Raw genomic sequence first — 6,679 nt, 5'->3', positions numbered from 1 at the left:
TTTTTGAACGAGTTTAACATATTTGTTGTTCTTGATTTTTTATAGGTAACTATGAAACTATACAAAAAAATTATTTGAATAAATTCCATGCTCGGAATCCCAATTTCTATGCAAAAAAGTTATAAATTAAAAATAAAACTTCAAAAACCTATTCTGTTTTTCAAAACAGTGCCCTTTGGAAGGTGTATAAAGTGAGATTTCAGAACGATTCAAAAGAGATTTGGGTTTCTTCGTGTGGAATTTTGCCCAGAAGATCTTTATTGCCGTTTTTCTTCCTGATATTTAAAATCCTGATTGATTGACTTAAGGATCTGTTGTCGGTTTACTGCCTGTGTAAGAAAATGTCAGTTTCCGTGTCGTTTATTTGCATTTTATCGTCTATTCTCGGTCGAACGATTGCAGTGAAATAATCGTAAATGTCTTGGAACTATTTTACGAGTTGTTTTTCCGGCTGAGCATTTCCAAAGACCAATAAAGAAGACTTAAATTTGTAATATTCAAAAATAGACCAATCTAGGATCAGAAATGTGAGTGAGTTACTATTTTACCAAATCTGGCCATTCGATAAATCAACAGAGAATTTCTTTCTCTCGTTTCTATGTGACTCTCAGTGGAATGATAACCGGCCAAGTTAAAAAGTCATAAAAATGAATTATGCCCGCGGTTAGAATATTCCCCTATGCACCAGGACCGCCCACATCTAAAATGCGAAGAGTATTGTTCTTAATCAACTCGGGTTTTATTAAGAACATCCTGCCCCCCGGCTTAAGCACTTCCGCTGTCTCAATTACTGGTAACTACCTACTAGTAGAACAACCCTTTGAGACTTTTGTTTCAATTGAATCTGTACTAATTTTAAACGAAGATTGAACTATCGCTAGATGAAGCGCGGGGTGAACAGGCTATTAAAAGACAATTTGTATAAATAAATAAAAAAATTTAAAAAGACAATTTTATTTTTCAAAATAGAAGCCTTTAAACATCTGTGTGGTGTTTAGTGACCGTTAATTTTTTGGAGATCGTGAGATGCGGTCTGGTATGACGTAGGTTTAGAAAAACATTTTCTTTATCGTGCCAACGTTTCGATCTTTATTGAGATCATCTTCAGGGGGGGGATTTGTAAACATTGTTTAAATATATGTACGATGTGAAAAAAGTGAATTTATACAATGCTAGAAATTTTAGACTCAATCGAAGTATTTTTACTCATTCAAAGTGTTTTTTTCTGTTTAGATGTGTCATTATGGAGTGTCGCGTTGAGCGTGCGACACCCAATGACACATCTTCACAGAAAAAAAAAACACTAAGTGAGTACAAATACTTTGATTGAGTCTAAAATTTCTAGCATTTTATAAATTCAATTTTTTCACATCCTACATGTATTTGCATAATTTAAATAATGTTTACAAATCCCAGGCCCTGAAGATGATCCCAATAAAGATCTAAACGTTTGCACGATGAAAATATTTTTCTAAACCAACATCATACCAGACCGCATCTCACGATCTCCAAATAATCAATAACTTTTAAACATCTCTGTGCAACCATTAGAATTTGGTTACGACTTAGTCCTTTGAGACAAACATTTCTCTCATTGCATGTAATACATATTCCCGTTTTCAACTTACAGCAGTGGTCTATTTGCAACGATTGTACATCTTCTTCTTCAGATAGAGCCCCAAAACATTTTCAACTTTTGAGAAATATTACTTTGTTTTACGTTTAATAATTCTGAACCCAACAGTGTTCCCTGATGTTCACCTTTCTCTGTTGCTCTCTGTATATTCAGTTTTCAAGAATCCTTCTTTCACAGCTCGTTTGAAGCATTTTCATACTTACTTCTCCAGAAATTGTGCAAGGAAATTCCTGGATAATCTGTGTTTAGTGTGAGTATTTCATACTTTATCACCGTGTCAAAAATAAGTGAAATAGGATGAATTTCTATTCTGCAGATGGCGCAGGTGCTGTATGTGATGTGACAGCAGCTTTCTTGGTTTAGATATTTATATTAATTTTTATAAGCTCTTTTTCGTCCTGAAGCAAAATGGAAGGATGGCAGTTTTGGAATTCTGAACCGGTCGCTGACGTCCAACTTTGCAAGATGCCCTCTATGTCTGCCAAGAATTTTTTTCCTGGACCTCTGAAGGATTATTTCTTCAGAAGCTGTGCAAGGAGATTGATTCATGGATTATATGTGTCTAATGTGTTGAACCCCATTGCTTATCGCCTTGTCTTAGGTATTAAAATATATGTGATATTTGGATTTTTTATTCCGTAGATGGTTGAAAATCCTCTCAGTGATGTGACCAAAACTTTCTTTTCTTAAGTAGCGGATTATACGTTTTTCTAAATTCTTGTTCGACCTGAACCATAATGGAAGAGTGACAGTTTGCAATTCCAAGGGTTTTGCAATTCTGCACTAGAGTTAACTGAGGTTCATCTTTTTTAGTTACCCTCAGTATCAGCAGTGCTCTGCCAAGCATCCTTTTTCCTGGTTAGTCAGAAAGAAGCCTTATCATATTTATTTCTTCAGAAATTGTGCAGGGAGATTCCTGGATAATCTGTATTTCATGTCAGTAGTATATTTAACACATCACCTTGTCTAGTGAGCTAAAAATAAGTGAGATAGGATGAATTTCTATTCTGCATATGGTTCAGGTGCTATATGTAATGTAACAGCAGCTTACTTGATTTAGGTAATTATATTAATTTTTAGGAGCTCTTTTTCGTCCTGAAGCAAAATGGAAGGATGGTAGTTTTGAAATTCCAAGGGTTATGGAATTTTGAACCGGTTGCTGACGTCCATCTTTGTCAGATGCCTCCTATGCCAAGAATTCTTTTTCCTGGACCACTGAAAGACGATTTCTTTAGAAATTGGGAAAGGAGTTTCCTGGATTACATGTATCTAATATGAGAAACTCCATTGCTAATCACTTTGTTTTAGGTGTTAAAATATCTGAGATATTGTGATTTCTTATTTCGTAAATGGTTCAAGTCCTGTCAATGATGTGACCGGAACTTTCTTTACTCAAGTATCAGGTTATTCATTTTTCTAAATTATTGTTCGATCTGAACCATAATGGAAGAACGTCAGCTTGCAATTCCAAGGGTTTTGAAATTCTGCTGAAAAAATACTGAAGTCCATCTTTTTTAATTGCCTTCTGTATCTGCAGTGCCCTGCCAAGCATACTTCAGAACATAATTATTATTATGTTATTATTATTATTATATAATTATTATTTGGAGATCGTGAGATGCGGTCTGGTGTGACGTAGATTTTAGAAAAACATTTTCTTTATCGTGCCAACGTTTCGATCTTTATTGAGATCATCTTCAGGGCGATAATGATAACATAATCCACGCACTTCGACGAAATGTTGTTTAATCGGTGACAATTCGCGCAGGAATCTTTTAAACGGTAATTTTTTCTTCCTTCGAAGTAAAAAAATCCGATGAACATACAAAAGGACCTTCAGTGGAACGGGGTCCATGTAATTCGCATTGTTTTAAACGGTTCTCATATTTCTTAATCTTTTGTGACGGCCGTAGGAATTCACTTTCGCGCTTGCCGGCTGATAGGCTTGCCTGAACGTCTCGTATTCTTTTGTTCTTCATATTTTACCAACATTAGCAAATAATTTATAATAAAGATGTTAACAAATATTAAGTTGAGGGAGTGGGAGAGAAAAAGTAAAATTTAACAACAATTCGAGGCAAATTTAATGTTAATTTAGATGATATTACGTTTTAATCAAACTTTCACCAGATGGCCAGGTCTCATCATTCACGTTGCTATTTATTTTTTTATGGGGTTTTATACTTTTCAATGTAAAAGATAAAAAGAAAAATAATAAAAATATAATAAAATCTTATAAGGAAGCAATATCGTGTGAATTATTCTTCCTCCATCTCGTCCAATTTATACGGGAACACTGTTATTACTCTCACACATTGATCACGGAATTCATCTAGGAGAATTGTTATTGAAAGAAATAACATTTTTAAACCTTTCTTAGAATGTTCCCCCCCCCGGGTTTACAATACACACACAAACACACGATGAACGTTTCCGGACAACAATATATGTAGTAGTAATCGCTTGAAAGAACATAAAGAAACTTAAGAACTTGGTTCTTATAACCGATAATTCTTATATCAGCTAGTTAACTTTAAAATGCTGGGAATGTAGAAACATATCATATACATAGAAATGAAAATAATCTTTAATGTTTAAGGACAAGTACACAAACAAACAACTGATCCTTAAATTTATTGATTATTTGGAGGTTTTGAGATGCGGTCTGGTCTAACGTAGGTTTTAGAAAAACATTTTCTTTATCGTGCCAACGTTTCGATCTTTATTGAGATCATCTTCAGGGCTCAAAGTATTTGTTTTCCGTGTAGACGTGTCATTCTTGTCTGTCGTGTTGAGAGTGCGAGCGAGATATAGATGTTTTCTGTTTATATCAAATTGAGCACTGAAGATGATAAAGATCGAAACGTTGGAACGCTAAAGAAAATGTTTTTCTAAAACCTACGTCACAACAGACCGCATCTCACGACCTCCAAATAATTATCAAGTAACGGTCACTAAACACCTTAAATTTATTGTACAAATTCATGGGTTTACTGAAAACTAGACAGTAATGTTACTTTAACTTTTTTTTGTAAATAAGTAGTATTTTCAGACATCGTGATTTGTTCTTTAGTAGTATTTCTAATCGAATCCTTCGCAAAATTTTTGTTGCAAAATTTATTAACGAATTGATCGCCGCAAATATTTCTTTTACATGTGTAACATTTAGTGACCGTTAAGTAATAATTATTTAAAGATCGTGAGTTGCGATCTGGTGTGATGTAGGTTAGAAGAAAAACATTTTCTTTATCGAGCCAACGTTTCGATCTTTATTGAGCCAACGTTTCGATCTTTATTGAGACCATCTTCAGGGCATGGGATTTATAAACTTTCTTTAAATTATACAAATACGTATCAGATCTTAATATGAATTTATACACAATATAGAATTTAGGCAAGAAGATTCAGAAAGATCTTCATTATTTTCCCTTCTCGGAAACTTCTGGACTTTTCATCCGACAGTTTCTTCATCCGTTATATTCCTATCCTTCAAATCCCAGGACATCGTGCTCAATCGGGAAATCTCGAGTCCAGTATTGAAGCGTTCTTTACTACCGCCTTGAATTTGATAAGTGGAAAGATTGTCAATACCGAAACCGACATGTCGTAAACAATTCCAAATCGTAGGTTTTGCCCAATTCCATGACTTTTCTAGCATTATGATAGCATTCAGCACTGATATTTGCAGTTCTATCTTATTTTTAATATCGCCCATAATTTCTGAAACTAAATGTTTTCTGGAATTAACTTTAAACGATTTTATGCGCTCGGGCAGTAGGGTTAGGATCGAGAGGTTAGTGTGAAACTTTTGAAATCGGTAACAGGTCTGTTCGTTGACAAAATGATGTTGAGATTGTTGTGGATAGTGAGGTTAGTGACGTAATAATGAGCTTTGACAATTTGTCTGAGGTCTTTTGATTGGAAGGATGGATGCGCTGGATGTTGGGTGGCATGGCAGAATCCCTCGGTTCTACTCCTCATGACCACTGCGGTCGCAGTAGTCTTGTGTAACTTAATTTAGTTTTGACGGTGACAAGGCAAATTTTGGTCCTAGAAGTCTTCGTAGTTGTCCAATTCCTCCGTTGAGTTGTTGTCTCTTAAGTCTTGTACGGGTATTCCATGTTAGGCACAATCCTAAGTATTTTACTTGAACGGAAGTCGGTATCTCTTTGTTGTTGAAGTACAATGAAGGACAAGTCTGTTTTCTCAATGTTATTGACTACTCATTGACTACATTTTTCTTCATTCAGACCTCCAATTTTGCACCAATCTTCGATAAGCTCAGTGTTCTTGAATGTTGGAGGGAGCTTGGAAAGGTTTCGAGGTAGAGGGCAAAATTTCGGTATCGTCCGCGTAGGTGGTGATGACGGTATTAGGGTGGTATAGGTATTCCCCAAAAATAAGGTCATTGTTAAACACTAAGAAAGGTATGATCTTATTAACGATGTACTTACATCCGGACTTTTTTAACATTAAATTCAAAATGGTTTCATGGATTACATTATAATGGTTTAAAATGGTCAGGAACTAGCAATCCCTTTCTTATATACAATATTTTTTTACAACTGGAGCTCATACAAACGATTTTTAATGTAGTTTAAATATTCTCTAAGGACCTGGGCACATATATTGATGACAAAATCAAAGAAAAAAAGGAAAGATTTTGGAAAAAGTACTCATACATAAATAATTGGTTGTAAATCTAAAATTTTCCAACTAAACGGACCGATTTATTGACTATAATTTACAATGGAAACCAATTGAGTCCGTTTCAATGGGATATACTATTCTAATTTAATTCTCGAAAAGAGGAATGAAAAGGAAAAAAAAATCTGTGCGTTAAATTGAATTAACGTTATAACATTTAAGTCGATTTTATTTCCCACAAGATGAGGAAATCTCGGAGAAGTCAAATCTTGTACCGTGGTGAATCTCAGAGATGGTTTTTATTGTTAATTCATTTTTATCTAAAACTCTACTTAGTAATGTAAATAGTTAACTTTGTCGGACTGAGGAACAGGTTCATTTTATAAGTAATGCTAG

The sequence above is a fragment of the Cimex lectularius genome, unplaced genomic scaffold (genome assembly GCF_000648675.2).
Source record: "Cimex lectularius strain Harlan isolate CLEC.00 unplaced genomic scaffold, Clec_2.1 scaffold281, whole genome shotgun sequence".
Classification (NCBI taxonomy): Eukaryota; Metazoa; Arthropoda; class Insecta; order Hemiptera; family Cimicidae; genus Cimex; species Cimex lectularius.
This window is presented reverse-complemented; position numbering follows the sequence as displayed.